Source organism: Pinus tabuliformis, chromosome 8, assembly GCF_031772625.1.
Source record: "Pinus tabuliformis cultivar Carrire ecotype Pingquan chromosome 8, CPIR1, whole genome shotgun sequence".
Lineage (NCBI taxonomy): Eukaryota > Viridiplantae > Streptophyta > Pinopsida > Pinales > Pinaceae > Pinus > Pinus tabuliformis.
In genome coordinates this window covers 1,033,073,491-1,033,096,449 of record NC_142294.1, presented here as the reverse complement: position 1 = coordinate 1,033,096,449, position 22,959 = coordinate 1,033,073,491, and positions in this window count along the sequence as shown.

Here is a 22,959-nt window from a genome sequence, read left to right as displayed (position 1 = left end):
CCCGACAGATGGAAAATGCGGGGTCCATTGGGACCTGATCATACAAAGAGATAATGATGAACAAAGAGAAGACAACACAAGATGGGGTGCAGATACTAGGTATGAGAAGTCAGGTCAGGAAAATCTAACTAGCAAGGGGAAGAGAAATAATGAGGGTAAAAATACCAAGAAACAGAAAGAAAATGTTGAAAGCAAAATCATAGAGGATAGAGACAGCATGAATCCTTCCCAAGCACATATTTCACAAGGAAACAAGTCAGAGAAGGAACAAGCAATAGGAGAGGAGGAGGATCTAAAACAAGACAAGGAGGAACAGGGAGGAACAACATCAACAACCACTGAGAAAAAAATCTAGGGTTCATGCAAGCCCAAAGCCACAGAAACCCTAAGGGTAATAATTTCTGACCCAGAACTTCAAGCGTACCATGACCACATGGTTGAACATACAATAATATGTAGGTTCATGGGGTTCTAGCCAATAGAGCGAGCACTGTGCATGTGGATAAAGCAAAAATGGAAACCCAAAGGAGATATAAGGCTACACTTAGGAGCCAAGGGTTTCTTTACAGTAGTTTTCTCCAACCTAGAAGACAAGGATCAAATATTTGATGGAGGGTCGTACTTCTTTGCCCTAGTAGGTCTTTATATGAGGCCATGGAAACCCAACTTTGTACTGGAAAAGGAAACCTTCAAACAGGTACCAGTATGGATTCGCCTTTTCTCTCTTCTGATTGACTATTGGGGACATGCAACACTAAAACAAATAGGCAATAAGTTAGGAACCTTCATCAGGGCCTCAGAAGCAATGTTACAAAAAGACATACCTCTTGTGCTAGAATCTGTGTAGAGATGGATGTTTTGGGAGCACTACATGAGGGCTTATGGTTGGAATACATAGACAAAGTATATTTCCAAGCCATAGACTATGAGAAAATCCCATTCCGTTGCAGAAAATGTCATGGGCATGGACGTTTGATCAGAGAATGCCCAATGAACAAAATGGCATGGGAAAACATGGAAGTTAAAGGGGATAAGAATAAAGAATCCTTTGCACGACCGAATGCCAAACAGAGAGCAAATAAAAAATGACAGACGAAAGCAAGCACTTCACAAGGAAATACAAGCAATGCATTTGAGGTGTTCAAAACAGAAATGGAGGTAGAGGACAACAATAAAGAGCAAGAAGCAATGAAAATAATAAGACCCACAACAACACCAGAAATGAAAGAACCGGTGGTGAAACCTTCAAATATTACTTCTCAGGTTCAAGGAACAACGAAAGAGGCAGAAAAAGACTCGGAGATGGTTACCAACGAAATTGGGCTTGAAGATATGGAATAAAGTGACATGCTAGAGCAAGAAGGTATGGATCTACCAAATATGGTAGAAGACTAGAAAAAGAAAGGAATGGAACACATATCGAAAGAGGAGGTAAACAAAATTAATGACATATTCATAACAAGGCAATAGGCAGAGCTGGATTTACAGAGAAAGCTCTTGGGAACAACAAAAGGGCTAGGGTACAAATGCAGGGACTACATCAAACCTCCAACAACTCCAAGCACAGGAAAAAAAGAGGAAGAAGGACTAACAATGAAGCACTACAAGAACTGGGATAGATGCTTTTAAATTCAGGTAAGATGAATGCCCTTGAAGTGTTCTCACTAACCTCCTAGACTTTTTTTATAATGAAAGTTCTTTCATGGAATTATAGAGGGCTAAATAGCCAAAAAAAATAGCATTTGTTAAAGAAGAAGGTCCAGAATGAACAACCAGACATAGTGTTTGTGCAAGAAACTAAATGTTCAAGCAACACGATGGTCAAAATCAACAAAAAATTGGGTAAAAGAATGGAATATTTAGAAATCGTAAGCAATGGATGGGAGGGAGGCATGGCCATTATATGGAATCCACAGGTCATCCAGCTCATATCCTCTGAAGCTGCCAAATCATACATATCAATAGAAGTTCAAATAGTAGGGAATTCAGAAACATATCTATGCACCAATGTTTATGACCCTCAGAAGCTAGAGGCCAAACTACTATTACTAAGATCTCTATCCAACTTAAAGCTAAGATATCCTCAAGAAAAACTGATCTTTGGAGGTGATTTCAATATGATCACTTCACTCTCAGAAAAGAGAGGAGGAATTAGAATGCTCAACAGGGACTCTGAAGCTTTCATAAGCTTCATTAGATCGACCAAACTGGTAGATTTCTTCCCCAAGAGCGGCGCCTTCACATGGAACAACAAAAGGGGGGGGGTGAAAGGCAAATAGCTTCTTGTCTGGACAGATTTTTAGTAACAGAATCTATTCTCCTGGAAGGAATAACTGTAGAATCGGACATTCTTCCCAGTGGAAGGTTGGACCATTGGCCCATAACAATGACTGCAGCAATCCAAGGCACACCCAGAAATAAACCTTTCATATTTGAAAATTTTTGGCTCACTCATCCCAAGTTCATTCAGAAAATTAAGCAATGGTGGAAAGAACCGTTAGGCATAAGAGGAACCAAAATGTATCTTCTACAGTCTAAGCTTAAACATATCAAAGCCAGAATCAAAGTCTAGAATCATGAAATTTTTGGCAATATATTTAAGGAAAAAAAGAAACTGGAGGAGCAAATGGAACAAATTCACGAGGGATGGATCCAAGGTAAAATAGACCAGGAAACTATGAACAAAGAACAAAAGCTAATGCAGGATCTACAGTTATGATGCCAACAGGAAGAAACAATTTGGAAGCAAAAGTCCTGAATTCAGTGGCTTAAGAAAGGCAAACAAAACACCAAATTTTTTCATAGGTCTGCCATGGACCACAGAGGGGCTAACAAAATTCTAAGCCTTAAAGATGAATAGGGAACCTCATTACGGACTCATTAGGAAATCTCAAGCCTTATTAAAACCCACTTTAGCGGGATTGCTTGGGAACCGGAGATCGACAGAAAGGAGGCCATTGAGGAACTTATAACTTCCATCCCCAAGATCATTACAGAGGAGCAAAACATAGCTTTAAATCAAGAGATCACCTTGGAAGAGGTGGAAGAGGTAGTAAAAGATATGCCAAATGGTAAAGCACCTGGGCCAGATGGATTTACCATTGACTTTTACAAAGCTTGTTGGGAAATAGTCAAGTTAGAGGTATGGGAAGTAGTGGAGGACTCCCAACGCTCCTCTTCAATCCTCAAATCCTTCAACTCCACATTCCTTGCCCTTATTCCAAAGGAGGAGGAAGCTAACACTCCATCGAAGTTTCATCCAATTGCACTATGCAATGTCTTGTACAAGATTATTTCTAAAGTCATTGCCAATAGAATGAAACCAATTCTTCCAGGTATTATTTTGGAAGAGCAATCAGGTTATGTAGAGGGGAGATAGATTCTGGATAATATCTTACTAGCACAAGAGATGATTCACACTCTTCAAACACAGAAGAAAGCAGGTATGAGGATGAAATTAGACCTTTCAAAGGCCTATGATAAGGTAAACTGGCACTATTTAAAATCTATTTTAGAAGCCTTTGGTTTTGCTGAACAATGGATAATCTGGATCCTAGCTTTAGTCAAATCCACAAGATTTTCAATATTGGTCAATGGAGCCCCAATAGACCAGTTCACTCCTTCAAGAGGTTTGAGGCAAGGAGATCCCTTATCCCCCTTCCTTTTTGTGATTTTAATGGAAGGTTTAAGCAGACTAATCAGAAGAGCAAAAGAGGAAGGAATCATTAAAGGACTCCAGCCCCTACCCACTAGCCCTGCAACAACTCATCAACAGTTTGTAGATGACACAATGTTGCATGGCATGCCCTCGGTCAAAGAAGTTGGGATACAAAAGTATTCTCAATCACTTAAGCAAAGCCTTAGGTATGGAGATCAATCTCGCAAAATCGTCTATTTTCTTTTTCAATACGCACCTAGCTGTACAGAAAAATCTCTCTACCATCCTAGGTTTCAAAAGATGCAGCCTACCCTCTAGATACCTCGGCATCCTACTGACTGACAAACCCTGGCAGAAATTGCACTGGGAAAAATTTCTAGCCAACCTAGAAAAAAGATGTCATCATTGGACACACAAAACCCTTAACTTGGCAGGTCATCTTGTCCTTACCAAAGCTATCCTCCAAGCCATTCTGCATTACATGCTTTCCATTCTCCCGAATCCTAAAGGGGTTCTTTAGAAGATGAGGGTCATCCAAAGAGATATTCTCTAGTCGAGTAATTCAAGGAAATAGAAATGGTCTCTAATGGCATGGGATAAGCTTTGTAAACCCAAACATCTGGGAGGGCTGAATCTGTAAGACCCATTCACAGTTAACCATGCCCATGGAGCAAAGTTATGGTGGAGGTGACTGAAGGAACCCAACTTACCATGGGCGAAACAATGGAAGGAGAAGTATGCTCACAATCAAACACTGCAGAATTTAATCTGAATGCAAGAAACTACAGACGATTGTCCAATTTAGAACCTGGAGAGAGCTAACCGGCATATAATTCAGGCACATAGTTTTTGGGAAATTCGAGACGGAAAGACTGCCCTTTTCTAGGAAGATGCATGGAAACAACTCCATAAGCTGGAACGCCCTGAATTCCCAGATATCCAAAGAAGGAACCAAGAGCTAGGAGAACTATAGTGAACCATTACTGGAAACTTAATGAAAATTACCAAGCATGGAGAATGTGGATATTCAATGAGACAAAACCTTTGGAAGAAGAAAACAACAGTTTAAGGGAGCTGAGAATAGAGCTAGACAAAAGAAGGATAAGGAGAGTAAAGGAGACTGACCAATTACGCTAGGGTAAGCTTGAGGGGGGCAACTTCACACTCAAACAAGTAAGAATCTATATAGAAGGAACTAAGCATGAAGAAAAAGTAAAATGGCACAACAAAGTGTGGGACGCTCAATTATGGCCGAAGATCAAAATTTTCCTCTAGCTCCTGATGCACCACAGAACACCTACATGGGAGAACCTTAGGAAAAAAGGGTTCATAGGCCCATATTGGTGCCCCATGTGTGGAATTGAGGAATAAAACATGAATCGCCTCCTCAATACTTGCGAATGGGCAGACAACCTCTAGAATTGGATGGAAACCATTCTCAAGAGAACAGATAGGGTAAGGAATTCAATACAGGAAACCATAGAGAATTGGAGAGGTAATTTCTCCAATACCCAAATGGTGAATTCAATTTGGAAACTTATCCCAAGGTTTATAGCATGGACAATTTGGAAAGAAAGAAACAAGCGAGTTTTCCAAAATGAAACCCAAAGCATAAACTTTACAAAAGATACAATTTTGCAAAACATTAAACAAATAGTTCTCTCCAAACGGAAAGTAGAACAGGACAAGAACATCTCAATCCCAGACTTACAGATTCTGAAAGCATTTGATATTGATATGGGAACCATCACATTTTCATCAAATCAGTGACAGCAACAAAGTACCAACGTGAATACCTGGATTCCTCCACCTACAGGCTTCCTCAAACTCAACCTTGACGGGGCCTCTAGAGGAAATCCAAGGCCTGCAGGCATTGGCGGTGTTCTTAGAGACAACAAAGGAGAAATTCAACATATATATAGTCAATCGTTGGGTGAAGGGACAAATAACGAAATGGAATTTGTAGCACTAGAGCAAGGATTGAGAATTCTCAGGCGACTGAAAGCTTGAGCCACTGTGGTGGAAGGGGACTCTCAATTGGTGATCACGACAACAAGGAAAATGTATACAGGAGCCAAGCCGAGCAAGGTCACGAGGCATTGGAGGCTTTCCAGGGTTACAAAATTCATCGCGGATCACCTATCATGCCTGGATGGGATAATAATTCACGTAGTGAGGAGAAAGGCGAATGTAGTGGCAGATCATTTGGCCAACTACAGAATCGATAATCCCTCAGCCTACCTGGACACATGTTGGCATGAGGTCACATGCATCGAACTTTGGAATAGGTGCACACTTCTATCAAGGCAAGACATGAGTTAACGGAAGAGGTGGCACATGGGTACGTAGGAATTCCCATTAAAAGGTAAATGAAGACAACCAATCGGAGGGATAGAAGGAGTAATGGGCGGCAGACCCAAAAAGTACAAAAGAAGAAGTGGGAATTAATACACAAGGATGAAGTGATAGAACCAAGAAGCACATACAACAAAAATTATGAGCAACGCCGACAACAAATCACAAAGGAAGACACTTGGCCTTCCACAAATTGGCTCAAGTGTGGCAGAGTAAATAATAAGGATTCATATCATGAACAGGATTGTGGGAATTGGAGCAGCAGTTTTTATGGTAGGTTATGTGCTTATTCGACAATGAAGTGGGAAGCCTCAGGCCAAACAGGGCCCCCATCTACTATAACTAAGGCCTCCCACTAGAATTGCGACACTTTGCTGTCCCACGGCATGCAACATAACAACATTTGTGATTTTAATAGTCTCAAGGTTTTTGTGGTCTGTAATAGTAGTGCGGCTTGTGAGGGAAGCCGAAATGTCTTGGCCAACAGAGACCTTTAGCAAGCACGAGACCCCTATGAAACCTAAACCTCCCTCAAAGAAAAGCACAAGATAAAAAATCTAGAAGTGATTGTTGCAGATGAAGAAGAGCATTTGGAGGAGCAGGATATGGAGAAGGAAGTGGAATGGATTTAAGATCCGGGCACTGTGACCACTCATGCCACTCAATTTGTGCGCATTCAGGCAGAGGCCTGGAGGATGAAAACTATGTTAGTTAAGGCGATAAGTATGCAAGGGGAATACATCAATCAAGCTCATCAAGCTATCGCCCTAATTTCTACTGAGCATACAATGAAACTGGATGCATTAGACTTCAAACTCAGCACCCTGGTTCAGGAAGTCGACACTCTCTCAAAGAAAATGAGTGTCCTTATCAGTCTACTTAGAAACTCCATTTGTCAGGATCCCTCTGCTGTGGGGGGGATCTTGGAGGAAGCTACAGGTACCAGTCAGGGGAAACAGACAACTCACCGCACTCCCAAGCCTGGAAATTCGACTGGTCCAGCCAACCCGGATGCTCCAACCAAAGATTATGTCATCCTCAAGCTGTAATGGCTTTTTAGTTTTAGTTTGCAATCCCTGTTTTGAAATGTTTTGTCTCTGGTCTCAAGGTGAAATGTTTTGTAATGGTTGCTCAGGTTATAGGATGTCCCTGTGGCTCTTTTTCTTCCTTTCTATCCATGTACAGCCGAAGAGGGCACAATGTTTTGCAATCTCTCGCTTTTCTTTGTGCTACCTTGTGTGGTTGACCTTGGGGTCATCTGATAAAGTTTTAGCAGCTCATAATCATTGTAAACGGGCAAGAAAGTTTCTCTATAATCTGTGCGTGCAGACCATTTTGTACTTTATGTATTCTATGACTTAATATAAAAATGCTGATTTACACAAAAAAAAGGAAATTGAAAAGTTGAAAGAAACAATGGTGGGGGTCTAAGTGGACTTGGCGAGTGGCCACCAATATCCACCTGGATCACATGGATTTTAATTTCTAGGTTTGTTATGTGGGCTATCTAGGAGGAAAGGAATAAAATATTTTTCAAAAAATAAGCAAGATACTAAAGATAAAGTCTGGTATATAGTCCAAAAACAAAAAAACTAGAGAAACTATCTTGGCTGAGACTTGGCATCAAGATAACTAGAAGACCCAACCTCAAGGAGTGAATATTCTAAATAAAATTGATATTTATTCATTCATGATATACCCTGCTTCATGGAAACCTTCCCCTCCTTTGGTATCAACCCCAACTTCATACTCTCCTCTCCCTCGGGGCTTTATGAAGCTCAACTTTGATGGAGCTTCTAAAGGTAACCTTGGTTAGTGATCTGATAATCACCCTACGAGTGACCTCAGTTGAAGATTTATTAAACAAAAAGGTATTACAAGCCCATGTGTTGGTGTGTGTGTTCTGTGTTATTGAAACAACGGATCGATCAGATTGCCAATACACCGAAAATAAATGGAAAGACAACAAAGAAATACAGTAAGCAACACAAAGACACAAACAACTTTTAATAAGGAGTTCACCCTATTCTCCAGGGCTATGTCTCCGGTCCAGCTTCAGTGGTGGCCTTGTTTTATTGTGTCTTTCAGTAGAGAAATTACAATGTAGAGACTCAATATGAGTCTCTTGAAGAAGATTTTGCTTGGCAGGGTGGTTCTTGGATTCTCCAAGCCACTCGGAGTTCACAGACTCTTTTCCTTCCTACAAGCTTTGTGACCCTCGGTCTACAGTGGAAAGAGCAAACTATGATGCTCAATCCGGACAGATTCCCCTATGGGAAGGCTTGATTCTTCAAGCTCTCTAGTGCTCGATGCTACCTGTGGTCAGCTCGGCCCTCTATCTCCTCTGCTTGGCTTTACTGCTCTCTGTGCTCAGTCCTCCTCTCAGGGTTCACTGTTCACTGTCTCTGTTGGTCACTTCTCTATTCCTCTTCTCTCTGAATCTTCCTATTTGAACATGTCTATTCATGGCTTTAGCCATTCGATCTCCATGCCTATTCGGTTCCTCTCTTGCCTGCATTGATTCACCTACCGCCTGCGTGCTTGGAGTTCCCTGTTCGGCGTCAGCATGAATGCTCGGGAAGTAGCCACGTGTCTCCATCGGAACAACGCCAACCTGTTCGTCGATTCATTTCTTTGGTTATGTCGTGGATACTTTCTTTCTCCACCGTGGCGGTCAACGGATTCCAAATCCACTTAAATCGCGGCTTAATTCCCTGTCGATTTCGTTCCTGTCTATCGGGCGCAATCTCAGCCATCCAATCTGTGCTCCTCCAGATCCAACATCATACGCACGTCGAGCGCGGTTGACTTTCTCAACGGATAACACACGATCACGACAGTTTTTCTCTCACCTCCGCTACCACACATCGATAGCTGAGTGGGATCACTCCGCTGTCCTCCAAAACCTCTTACCATTCAAGGGCGCCCCGATCAATACCGCCGGTTTCCAGGGTGTGGGTCCCACCTTCGTACGTTGGTGCTTTTCTTTCTCTTCCTGCGGTTCTCCAGCTCCCAATGTGACCAAGTGCTTAAGGCCCCTCCATTTCAGCCTTGTTTTCCCAGCGATGCACGATTAGTGCTAATCGCGCATAAAAAATTAGGTCCTTTTCTCGTTCCGGGGATCCCAGGGGCTACATCGACCTCCTGCGTAGTCTCCATGGGCCTCGGTCAGCGTGCTTTGACCAAGGTCCTCATTGTTCTGCGTCGGCTTCCATGGCCACTGGTTCAAGGTGTTTCTGATTGTTGTTTTGGATTCTTCAAGGATTTGTTTCGTCCCGATACAGTTAGGGTTCTTTGATAGTCATTTATGGATCCGATTCGGATCACAGCCTCCCTACTAATAAGCTTTTGGACCACCAAAAGTTGGTTTTCTTCAGCATCGACTAAGTGAGGAAACTGTTGTCTCACTTGTCCAATCTCAATCCACTTCGCACTGCTCGGCTTCGAACCTTTAAGCCCAATACTGAGGTATTCCACCTGTCCACTGCACATCATCCTTACCTTCTTGTCCAGCACTGTATCTTCCTGTAACTCATTAATATATTCAGGTAGCAGGTCATCAACAGAAGGCAATTGACTCTGCTCTTTAGGGTCCTCAATCATTGAAGGTTCAAACAACCTCAAGCAATCTGCATTCACGACTGAGTAGATGTGCATGTAAGCTGGCAGATCAAGGTTAAAATCATTTTCACCAATCTTCTCAAGTATCCTGAAGGGTCCATACCTGATAGGTTTTAGCTTCTTTCCTTCACCTTGCATCCGGTCCTTGCTGATATATAGCCAGACTTGGTCTCCAACTTGAAAACTATGCTCCATCTGATGCTTATCATGCCTAGCCGTGTACTTGGCTTGGCTCTTTTCCATCTGTTCCTGTACTACCTGGTGGATCTCCTGGATCTGTTCAATGAACCTAGTTGCCCTGTCCACATCATTGTGTCCATCAACCATGGTATCTTTACCAAAGACAAAATCCAAGGGAGACCTTGGTATGAAACCAAAGTAGGTCTCGAAAGGAGATCTCTGGGTAGAAGAGTGGTTGGCTCTATTGTAAGCATGCTGCACATAACACAAGTGTTCATCCCAAATCTTAGGGTGTTTGCTGCAATATCCTCTCAGTAACTAGATCACCGTCCTGTTAACTACTTCTGTCTAGCCATCTATTTGTGGATGAAAAGCTGTGCTTTTCTTTAATTTGGTGTCCATTAGTTCCCACAGACTGGACCAAAACTTCCCCAAAAATCGGGTGTCTCGATCAGATATAATAGAAGTGGGTAATCCAAAATGAACCCATACATGTTCAAAGAATAATTTTGTAGTTTGTTCAGCTGTAATCTGTTTACTACAAGGTATCAAAATACACATTTTTCTGAACCTATCCACAACAACATATAGATAATCATGACCTTTCCTAGATTTAGGCAGTCCTCCAACAAAATCCATGGAAATGCTTTCCCAAGGGTGAGAAGGAACTGGCAATGGAGTGTACAAGCCTAGTTTTCTGTTGCTGGGCTTGCTTTTAGCACACATAGCACACCCCTTTACATATCTAGAAACTGTCTCACTCATTCTTGGCCAATAGCAGAACCTTTGTAGTTGTGCAACTGTTTTACTTACCCCAAAGTGACCTGATATCAGAGAAGTGTGTGCTTCCCTAATTATCTTTGCTCTCTCAGTTTGTGGAATGCAGAGTTTCCCACAATGATATAAGAGTCGGTCCTTCACATGATAGTCCAATTCTTCTACTCTTTTGCCTTGACTCAAAGTTACATATACATCTTTAGAGTCCATGTCTTGAGCATACTGTTCTATGTAGCTTTCATGCAACATAGAATTATGCTTAAGTATGGTAGATGCATTTATAATCGGTCTAGATAACATGTCTGAAACCTTGTTATGTATGCCCTTTTTATATCTGATGACTAAATGAAACTGTTGTAGAAAACCCATCCATCTATAATGTCTTGATTGTTGAAACTTATTTTGGGAGTGTAGGTATTGAAGTGGCTGATGATCAGTATGTATTACTATTTCTTTGCCCATTAAGTAACGTGTCCATTTTTTCACACTCTGAACTAATGCATATAATTCTTTATCATAGGTAGGATAGTTAACTACTGCAGGATTAAAAGTCTCAGAATGATAACATATGGTTTTACCATTCTTTGTCAACACTACTCCCATGGCATAGTCACTGGCATCAGTTTGGATCTCAAATGGTCTTTGTAGATCTGGCAGTGCTAGTATAGGGGTTGTACTAATTTTCTCTTTCAAGGTGTCGAAGGCTTTCTGCTGTTTGCCTCCCCACTGAAACACTTTGTTCAATCCCGTCAAAGCATGTAAGGGAGCTGCAATTGAGGAAAAATTTGAAATGAACTTCCTCCAATACTGTGTTGCTCCTAAGAAGCTTCTCACTTCTATAGTAGACTTGGGTTTAGGCCAGTTTACAATGACTACCACTTTAGAGGGATCTATTTTCAATTCACCTCCCCCTACTATATGACCCAAATAATTTAGAGAGGTTTTGCCAAATTCACATTTGGAGAGTTTAACATAAAAATTTTCTCTTTTCAAAACATCTAATGTCTGCTTAACATGCTTTAAATGTTATTCCCACGTTTTACTAAAAATCAGAATGTCATCCAGATACACAATAACAAAATCATCAAGAAAAGGTCTGAGTACATCATTCATTAATCTCATGAAATTATCATGGGCATTGGTCAAGCCAAAAGGCATAACCAGCCATTCATACAATCCCTGCTTTGTTTTGAAAGCAGTCTTCCATGCATCTTGCTCTGCGACTCTGACCTGATGGTATCCACTGTGCAGATCCATCTTGGTGAAATAAACAATGTCCTTCAGTTGATCTAAAAGATCATCTATGCAAGGAAGGGGATAACGATTTTTTATTGTTATCTTATTCATTGCTCGATAATCAATGCACATTCTCCATGAGCCATCTTTATTTCTCACCAAAATGATTGGTGACCCACATGGTGATGTTCTAGGCCTGATGAACCCTTTCTCGAGCAACTCCTGCACCTACTTCTTGATTTTAGCATTCTCTAAGCATATAACCTATACATCCCAATGTTAGGCAAAGGAACATCTTGCTGAAAAATAATATCATGTACTATTCCCTTTTTGGGTGGCAAACCTTGAGGTTCTTGAAACAAGATATCATACTCTGAAACAATCTTTTCTATATCAGCTTGCTGATCAGAATTACAACCCTCAAATACATTGGTTTTATCAGTTTTATTTTCCTTTACAACCATTAGTAAGAATTGTTTGCATGAATTTATCATTATTTTCATCTGCCCGAAGTTTATGAGAGTATAATTATTCTTGAGCTTATGAGCTCTTACAAAGTATTCGATTCCATCTTTAACAAGTAGATACTTGTTCTCGGATCTATAGAAAATAGCCTTTCTATCATACAAGTAAGGACTTCCTAAAACAATTCCACATATATCCAAAGGAATTACATCTAACTCAACCTCATCTACAAATGTTGACCCAAAAGAAAACTTGAGCTTGCACTGTCTAGTCACTTGTAGTTGTGCTTTATCATTCAACCATCCTAATGTGTATGGCTTCTTATGAGGTGTAGTTGCTAATCCCAATTTCTTTACAATTGCTTCAGAAATCAGATTTACTTGTGAGCCACTATCAAACAAAGTATCTGTCTTTTGATTTTTGGAAACAACTCGAATATGGAAAAGCTCATGCCTTTTTCTCTCATGTTCTTCATCAATGACAGATTGAGCAAAATTACTAGTAGATGCTTCAGAATTCTTACCTTTTATACCTGTGGCTGCAATGATTGTTTCATCTCCTGAGTCTGACCCCAAATCTTTTTGAATAGCTGCAGCAGTCTTCTTCTTCTTGCCCTCGGACTTCTTAGGTCTTAGCTCTGGATGCAGAATCCAACAGTGCTCATCATCATGCCCCTCCTTTTTACAGTGAGTGCATGAAGCTTTGTCTTTCTGTGTAGTGTTAGTCTTCCTTGCTTTCCACTTCTACTTTCTTTTCCCCTTGCTCTTTCTTACAGTGGGTTGGGATGGTCCCCAAACTTCTGGATTTCCATTCTTTCCTCTAGCTTCTAGATGAGTAGCTTGTACATATACCTCATCTATACTAGTGGGATTAAACATGAGGATGGTATGCCTCATGTAGCTGTGTAGACCACCAATGTACTTCAAAAGAGTTTCTGGTGAGTCTAATGAAATACCTGACATCAATGCTCTCTTTCTGAACTCTTGAGTATACCCTTGTACACTTTGCCTTTCAACTGCCGAAGAGTTTGCCAACTCATCATGGCTTGTTGCATGTAGGCCAATGGATAGAACTGCTTTTTGATTGCAGTAACAATTTCACTCCAGAAAGATATGGTCTTACCATGCTTCCTCATATCAGCTTGGGTTCTGCCTTCGCACCAAACCAAGGCAGTGCCTCCTAGGCGAAGGCTTGCCAGCTGAATCTTGCTCTTGTCTGAGTCTATATTTTGTACTCTGCAATACACATCAATTTGTCCAATTGTCCAACTTTTCAGAATTTAGCTCTCCATCATATATAGGCAAATCAAATTTAACATCTAACTTAATCAAAGATGCCTTCTTATTATGCACAGGGCTACTAGGAGGTGTAGGAAAGCTTTCCTCTTTCCCCTTTCCTTTGGAGTGGTCATGGGAATGAGATTCATCTTCTTCTTTATCTTGCTTAGAGCCTGATGAATCTTCACCCTTATGCTTTCTAAAGTCCCTATACATTTCTTCTACCATAGACTTTATAGCTAGGAAACTTTATATGAATTGAGAGTCTTGCCCTATAGAACCTTCTTCTGACATTGTCTTTCGAGAATAGACTCTCCCAATTTCAAGATTAGCTTCCACCAACTCTCCTTCTCCTAATTTGAGCTTTGATCTAGTGATCATTCACAGCTAAACCAACACAAGCTTGTCTAACCTTATAGCCTAGAGCTCTGATACCACTTGACCTGATAATCACCCTAAGCGTGACCTCAGTTGAAGATTTATTAAACAAAAAGGTATTGCAAACCCATGTGCTGGTGTGTGTGTTTTGTTTTATTGAAACAACGGATCGATCAGATTGCCAATACATAGAAAATAAATGGAAAGACAACAGAGAAATACAATAAGCAACATAAAGACACAAACATTTTTTAATAAGGAGTTCACCCTATTCTCCAAGGCTACGTCTCCGGTCCAGCTTCAGTGTTGGCCTTGTTTTATTGTGTCTTTCAACAGAGAAATTACAATGTAGGGAAGCAGATTTTGCTGGCGGGGTAGTTCTTGGATTCCCCAAGCCACTCGGAGTTCACAGACTCTTTTCCTTCCTACAAGCTCTGTGACCCTTGGTCTACAGTGGAAAGAGCCAACTATGATGCTCAATCCGAACAGATTCCTCTATGGAAAAGCTTGATTCTTCAAGCTCTCTGGTGCTCGATGCTGCCTGTGGTCAGCTCGGCCCTCTATCTCCTCTACTTGGCTTTACTGCTCTCCGTGCTCAATCCTCCTCTCAAGGTTCACTGTTCACTATCTCTCTTGGTCGCTTCTCTATTTCTCTTCTCTCTGAATCTCCCTATTTGACCATCTTTGTTCATGGCTTTAGCCATTCGATCTCCATGCCTGTTCGGTTCCTCTCCCGCATGCGTCGATTCGCCTACCGCCTGCGTGCTTGGAGTTCCCTGTTTAGTGCCAGCATGAACGCTCAGGAAGTAGCCACGTGTCTCCATCGGAACAACGCCAACTTGTTCGTTGATTTGTTTCTTCGGTTATGTTGTGGATACGTTCTTTCTCCGCGTGGTAGTCAACAGATGCCAAATCCCCTTAAATCGCGGCTTAATTCCCTGTCAATTTTGCTTCTGTCTATAGGGCACAATCTCAGCCGTCCGATCTAGGCTTCTCCAGATCCAACGTCATACACATGTCGAGCGCGGTTGACTTGCTCGACTGATAATGCACGATCATGATGGTTTTTCTCTCACTTCCGCTACCACACGTCGATCACTGAGTGGGATGGCTCTGCTCTCCTCCAAAACCTCTTACTGTTCAAGGGCACCCCGATCAATATCACCAGTTTCCAAGTTGTGGGTCCCACCTTCGTACGTTGGTGCTTTTCTTTCTCTGCCTGCGGTTCTCTGGCTCCCAACATGACCAAGGGCTTAAGGCCCCTCCATTTCAGCTGTGTTCGAAAATCAGCTCCTTTTCCCGTTCCGGGGCTCCCAGGGGCTACATTGACCTCCTGCGCAGTCTCCATGGGCCTCGGTCAACACGCTTTGACCGAGGTCCTCGTTGTTCCGCGCTGGCTGCCATGGTCACTGGTTCAGGGTGTTTCCGATTGCTGTTTTGGATTCTTCAAGGATTTGTTTCGTCCCGATATAGTTAGGGTTCTTTGACAGTCATTTATGGATCTGATTCGGATCAGCTAGGCCAGGTATGGAGGTATTATAAGGGACATAGATCATAACATGTTACAGATCTATGCAGTTGATTATGGTATAGAAAGCTACAATGAAGATAAATTCCTATCTCTATAAAGGGGTCTCAATATAATAGTCTTGAAAAGATTTTCTAAGATTCAAATAGATGTCAACTCACAATTGGAAATAAGGACTTCCCGCAAGATGATCTAAGGGGATTTTATTGAAAAAAAACTCTCATAGTTGCAGACTAATCAATTTGGTCTCTCAAGTTAGACAACTACTTTTATCCTATAACTATGTATTCATGACTTGCACTCAGGAAGTAGCAACAAAGCTATAAATTTTTTGGCTAACTTCGGTTGTATTCATGGGGGATTATTTTTTGAAACTAAATGGCCCCTAGAAACCTAGCTCAACTAACATAATAATTTGATTCAACTATTGGAGGATGACAAATCCTCCTCACCATGAGGGGTTGCCAATGAATATCATATCTCCTTGGTGGGGGTGTTATTCGATATGTGGGGGGAATTTGGGGACTGTACCCACCACCCCACAAAAAGGATTAAATTTACTAGAAGGAGGGAGTCGAGATTGGGGGAATTGAGGCTTTCTCAAGATAAATCTTATGGTTTTGAAAAATAAGGTTTGGCGTGTTGCAAGTAAAACTTCAGTGGTGCCGAGAAGTAATTTGTTTAAACCTAATGGGAGGTTCAATTGGGGCTCTATCCTAGTAGTGCATGTGTATCATCATGTTATCATACTATCATTGAATGTGGGTTGTGAGTGAGAGCTATGGTTTTTCTTACTATGAGGTTTGGGGCTAAGAAGGCCTATAAGGAGAACCAAAAAATCCTTGGATGTGGACCATGGCTCAGAAAATGGTAATGTAGATGCTTCATTAGTCATTCTTTTAGCATTCTTCTCTTGTCTTAGGGATACCTTCACACTCTGGGTAATTCTAAACCCCCTTCGCACTTATTATCTTGATTTTGGTATTTTGATTGGTTCCTAGTTTTTGCTCTTGAGTTTGAATTCTGGTAGTGATTTCTAGATTGGGATTCTTGTGTCTAAGAAGGCTTGTAAGGAGATCCGCAAAATCCTTGGATGTGGACTATGGCTTAGAAAATGTTAATGTAGCTGCTGCATTGGTCATTTTTTAAGCATTCTTCTCTTGTCTTAGGGATACCTTCACACTCTGGGTAATTCTAAATCCCCTTCGCACTTATTATCTTGATTTTGATATTTTGATTGGTTCCTAGTTTTTTTCTATTGAGTTTGATTCTGGTAGTGATTTCTATATTGGGAGTCTTGTGTCGATCCTGGATTTATACATTTAGATCATTTGTATGAGTGAGGTTCAATCTTGGTTCTAGAGTGGCTTTCTGTTACCAATTTATTGTTCTAGTAATTACCAACCTCATTGTAGACTTTTCGTTTGGTTTCTCCTACTCTGGAATTGGGCCCTCTCCCTCATGGGCTTCACCACCCTGAGTTTATGGAAAATTTTGACTATGTATCACCTGATCCTCCTTTTCTCACCACCTATCTAGTTCTATATTATTAATATGATGATATTGTAGTCTACTAACATAGAGCGTCAATGTAGGAGTAGACATCGTGGGGAGGGGGGTGAGGTTGCAACCCCTAGGGTCGTAATAGAGCCAAACAACAATTCTATGATGTTATTGCTACTTTTCACTCAGTTTTTCCCCTCAGTACCCATGATGAAAATTTTCAAATGGAAACCTTGGCACCTAGAGAAAGGCAAGCCTTCTTTTACTTAGATATTGTGGATGAATTTGGACAATGGGTTCTTAACATTGAACATACTAAGGGAAGTAAAGAACAATATTTTAATGATATTTCTCTTTATTGGAAAATGAAAACCCTATTGGGAAAGCCTTTATTTGAAAATAAAGTTGATAGATACAATATTTTTTCAATCCTTAAAGATGTGAAACAAGTTTAGCACAATGTTGGTTCTCAAATTGTTCCCTTGTGAAAACAGTTCAAAAACGCATTCAACAATGGCCTTTTCCTCCAACTTTAGGTGTCTTAGACTAGCTTCCCACACACCACAGGGGGTATTCATTGATTATAATTACATAGATTTTCAATAGACAATTTGAGTAAGACCAGCGATTAATAAAATGGTATAAGGTAGTAGGGAAATGCCATTGACAAAAGGAATTACAATTCATTAAATTGAAACATTAATGATCCAAATACACGATTCATGCATTTAACATGATCATTTAGACATAGTAATATATGGAAAAAAGAATAAGAAAAACACACACACACACACACACACATATATATATAAAAGAAAAATGTAAATATGAAAAACATGTTAAGATTCAAGTTGTTGTTAACACCCAGGTTGTTCCCTATGACTCCCAAGGGAATACGGCCGGGGTAACCACTAACCAATCTTTGGATCACAGTTTCTAGCCAAACTGTAATCAGAGAGGGCTCTCTCTTTATGATTTGTCTCTGTTATGATGGTATTTTAGGCTAGCTATTATGCTCAGGTTTTGGTTTATGTTTTGGTTGAAGGATTTCTTTCAGGTCTTAAGATGTAGTGTTTAGAGAGTGAAATATCATTGGGCAATGGAGTCTGGGGTTGTGAAATGATTTGATATGCTGGATCGGTGGTGTCCAAAATGCAGGGCCTATTGTGTATCTTAGATAAACAAATTTAGCTTAAATGGTGATGTATGTCAACCAATAGAAAGAAATTAAGAATTTTCTATTAAGCTGGTGAGGTGAAAGTGTAACACGCTGCACAGGAGCAAAACTTGAATTCATGTGACAAAGGTCACTGTGAAAGATGTATTCTGTAAGTGCAGCAATTAAGAATTACACTTATCAAGATTGCATCTGAAGAAGACATTCATTAACAACACAAATTGAACTCAGGGTATTCACTGAATAAATCCTGAAAGTTATTCTTTTTCCCTGTTGCTAAATATTTAAAGTTAGATAACATATGGATTTTAACAAACAAAATACATAACAGAGAGAGGTACAGAGACTTATTGTATGGTGAAATACACAGGAATCCAGCAGTTTCCAACAGACACCAGTACGCATTCAACACTTCAGAAATCCGAGAAATTCCATCACTTTCTTTATTAACTTCTGAAAGGATTACAGCATAAGAACTTCTTCAGGAGAAATCAACAACAACCCTTGCAAGCTCATGTGAAGGGGATTTTATAGGAATGTTTATACAAAATATCTCAGGCATTGAGTCATCTGAGAGAGAAAATATCTTCATAAATTCGTACAGAAAGTAGAAAAGAAGTTATTACAACTTTGAATGCAGCATAAATGCTCTTTAAGTCTGTCAGAGGATAATTTGACCTTTGGAGGTCATTGAGTCGGTTGAACCGCTTTGCTTTAACGCTGAAAAATGTGTCTTTACTTTTGGCTGCACTGTGTATTCTCGGCTCTGCCACCTGTGGTTTTCTATTTCTGCTTTGTTGGCCGATACATCTGCTGAGTTGGCTCAGCTTTAATCTTTGCTGCATGCTGATTTTGTTGAACTGTGCTTTGCATAATGATTCATGTTTTCAAAAACAAAATTTGGTGAATTGCTTACTGTCTATAAAATTTTCTGTATTGCATTTGCCCACCAGTCTTGTGTAGGGAGTTGATGCCTGAGGATTGCATCTATAGTTTCCTCTGCCTCTGTATACTTGAAGAAATTGGGAGCCACCCCAAACAGGTGATTGATCTCATTCATTATAAAAAATAGATTCTCTACTCTGTTATAGAGAGTCTGTCCTGTGGCTGGCCCTGTTTCCTCTGAGGTGCTCGGCTTCTCATTGATCTGACTAGTGGCAAATGTGTTGACCCTTTTGGCATACTGGTCATGTGTGAACAATCTCCCTGCACTGTTCAGTAAGCTAGGGAGCCCTCTGTTTTCTAACACCTGAAACTTTTCCAAAAACCTGTTCACCTCAGTCTGCATATCCTGGGTTCTTCTTTCCAATGTCTGCACTAAGTTTCTCAGTGTGAGAACCCTTTTGATCAACTGAATGTGCTCAGTTCTGTTTGGAATTCCCATGGCAGCCAACTGAGTGCTTGTCCTATTGTTAAGCACATTGATCATCCTGGTGGCTATCTCAGGCATGTTGCTCAATAAAGCTCTTGATCTGTGAACCTCCTTCTGTGCCTTTGGGATGAGCTCTAGTTGCTCATGGATTGTCTCAATATATTGCCATTGCTCATTGATAGATTTACCAATGTTAGCCCACAGCACTATTTTAAGCTCAGCCACCACCTTCTCCAACTTGAGCTCATTCTCTAGCTCTTTGATCTTGTCTTTAAGGGCTTTGATTTCCCTGCCCTTTTCTGCCACTTATCTCTTTGATTTATCATGCCTGTCATTGACTTTGGCTAACTTTTCCCTGGTCCCATTTAACTCTGTCATTTGAGCTTCCAGGATTTGGATTTCATTCTTCAGCTTTTGCATATCCAGGCTTTGGGCCTGCTCTATAGTTGTTGGTGCTGCTGAAGTAGATGTTGCTGTCTGTTCAGTCTGTTGAGGAGGAGGAGCAGTGATAGGAGCAGTTTCCTCGAGATTGATGATCTGAGGAGGAGGCTGAGAGGTCTGACCCTCTTCTCTTTGTTTCAATGCTGCTTGCAGGGCCGCTTGTGTAGCCTCAAATTCTCCCAATTTCTCTTGTGCCTGAACCAGCTGTTTATAAATGGAAATCAACAAGGCTGTGGTATCCTGCTCATGCCTCTGTTGGGCTACCTCATCTGTCTGAGGGTGAATGGTAGCTGGGAGTTTGATTTTCTTCCTCAAGGCAACCATGTCAGCATCCCTCAACTTCAAGATTTCCTGTATTCCTGAAATATCTTTGGGATCATGCCCAATTTCAATGATTATGTCTTCCAAGGACCTTATTCTGTTGTCCTTCGCCTGGGATGATGCCCTCTCCAATTCCAGCTGAGAGGCTGTGGCATTAAGGCTGCTCTCTAGCTTGTAATTTTCTAATGTTTTGTCTGCCAAGGAGGCATACACCATCTCACCAGTCTGTTTGTGCAGTTCAATTTTATCCATTGGGTGTATGTCTTTGGCCAGGACCTCCAGGTTGGTCCTGAGGTAATCTGAGGCAGATTGGGGATGCAGTGTTGTGGGCATAAAATGACTCATGATCATTTTGCCTTCACTTAATCAAAGGCAGACATGAGTCTTTGCTGATTGGTGGGAGCCATGTTTAACAAATGATTGTACAGCTGTATCTTGATAGGATCACTCCTCCTTTTGATGTCTATAAATTGTTGTTTGATGCTTACTTGTCCTTCTTTTTGCTGGCTGGAGGAGCTGACCTCCCCTCCCATAGTCCTGTCCTGTTCCTGCTGGAAGGAACTGGCTGAGGCTTCTCTGCTGGGTGGGCCCATGCCCAATGCTTGTCTTATTGCTATGTCATCCTCCGAAAAGTCATTCAATCTTTGTCTTTTCTCTCCCTGGTTGATAGATGAAGTCAGAGGATTTTCTCTATCCCTTTTTCTGCTTAAGTCCTCCTTCTGTGGAGTTTGGAGGACCGAGGCGTCAATGGTGACTTCTGGCCTAGGAGGCACTATGTTCTGAGCCTGTTGCTCAGTGGAAGTTGGAGTATCAACTACTCTTTCCTACTGTAAGGGTTGTTGTCTGTCATGTTGCCCTTCTTCTTGCTGCAATTCTTGTTGCTGTTGTTGCTCTGCCTGCTGCTGCCTTTCTTTATATGCCTGCTCTTGAGTCACTGGAGGTGACTGCTCCTTCTCTTGATGTGGTTGCTCTGTCTCCATTTCCTTTTCTTTGCCTTTGCTGGATATACTTTCAGTGGCCTTGGTAGTTTGCTGTTTGGCAGTTGAGGAGGATGCAGCTGCTCCCACTTGTGTGCTTGGAAGTGTGAGTACCTGTGAACAAAGTTCAAGGTCAGCCATCTTCCTTAGATTCCTTAGTGCCCTTTGGTTTAGCTCTTCTTGTGACATGGGCTCTTCTAAGGTCCCTCTCCTCCATTTGTCTTGGTTTGCATATTTTTCAATGTGAGGGATACTATGGTGATCATAGGCAGATAACTTATATTTGAGCCTCCTCATAGTTATAAAATGATTAGGGTCATAGGGTGCCCATAGGAAACCGGTTTGCAAGCCAAGGGACTCAAGCATTCTATCTGCTTCCCTCCATCCTTGCTCTCTCTCGTTATAGATAAAATGGCCAAGTTGGCTTTTCACCTTTAACTGTGCTTTTTTGCCTTTCCCTGAAAAGTGAAGCACATCAACCCGGCCAAATTGCCTAAAGTACTCTAGGGCAAATAGCCTTATAGGCACATACTTAGGTAATCTGAATGGAGGCAAATCACACCCATATATCCTGATGACGGTGTGGTTTTGGTAGAAGTACCAATCCCCAATGCTGTAAGATTTGGACAGCTGTAGAATTCTCTGCATGTCATCAGTGAGTCTTGGAGGAGGCGAGCTCATTAGCATTGCCATAGCTGGATGGATGAATAGATCTATGAATTCACAGTAAGTGTATGGAGACTCAGGTGTAGTGTGGAAGATAGAAGACCAATAGACCACTGATCTGGGATTGCCTTGGGCATCCACTCTTTTGATTGAAAAATGAAATTTCTCATGTTGATGGTACAAGATCAAATGGTAAATGTAGGAGGTGTATCTGAACATCCTTTCTCTCGCCAAATTCATCAATTGCTCATGAATCTTGTCTGATATGTAGGTGGCATAGTCATAGCAGATTGGTGACTTGCCAGGAGCAAACGTAAGCATCATTACCAGCACAGTTGCATCAATATGCTCAATTGAACTATATCCCAAGATGGGACAAATCATATCTGCAAGGTCTCTGCCCAGCTCATTGAGATATACATGACCAATTGGAGGGTACATCACAATGTCAGAGTTAATGTATAATTGATTAAGTTTGATAATTTGAGCATCTGTCAGTTTAGCCCCTTGTTTTATCAGGTTCACTAGTGACAAAGGGACCAACTCCTTCTGAGGGTTGAAGCAAAGCATGTCTCTGATAGCTTGAGGGGTAACATAGAAAAGTACTGAACCAGATGGGTCAACAACAGCCCTCTGAGAAGCATCATAATGTTCAGCACACAAGTGGATTAGTTCAGGGAACTGGTTGACCTGAGGGAGCTTGAAAATAGGGAGGAAAGAGTCCCATATGCCCAATATATCTGTCCCATTTTCATGCTTGGCTTTCAACTCATTCAACAGATGAATGTGGAATTTGCTGCTCATAAACATTTCTTCTGTAATTTGGTAATCCATATCTGCCAAGGCTTGCCATTTCAAGTTCCTTTGAGGGGCATTCAGAGGCTGAACATTCAGTACTACAGGTGTCTCCATTGAAAAAGAGGATTCTGAATTGAGTGCAAAGTGGTTTTAATTGAGCAGGACAGTATAGAGGAATGTCTCTTTACCAGGGAGGTGAATTTATTAGGAACAGAGAGTAGTTCTAGTA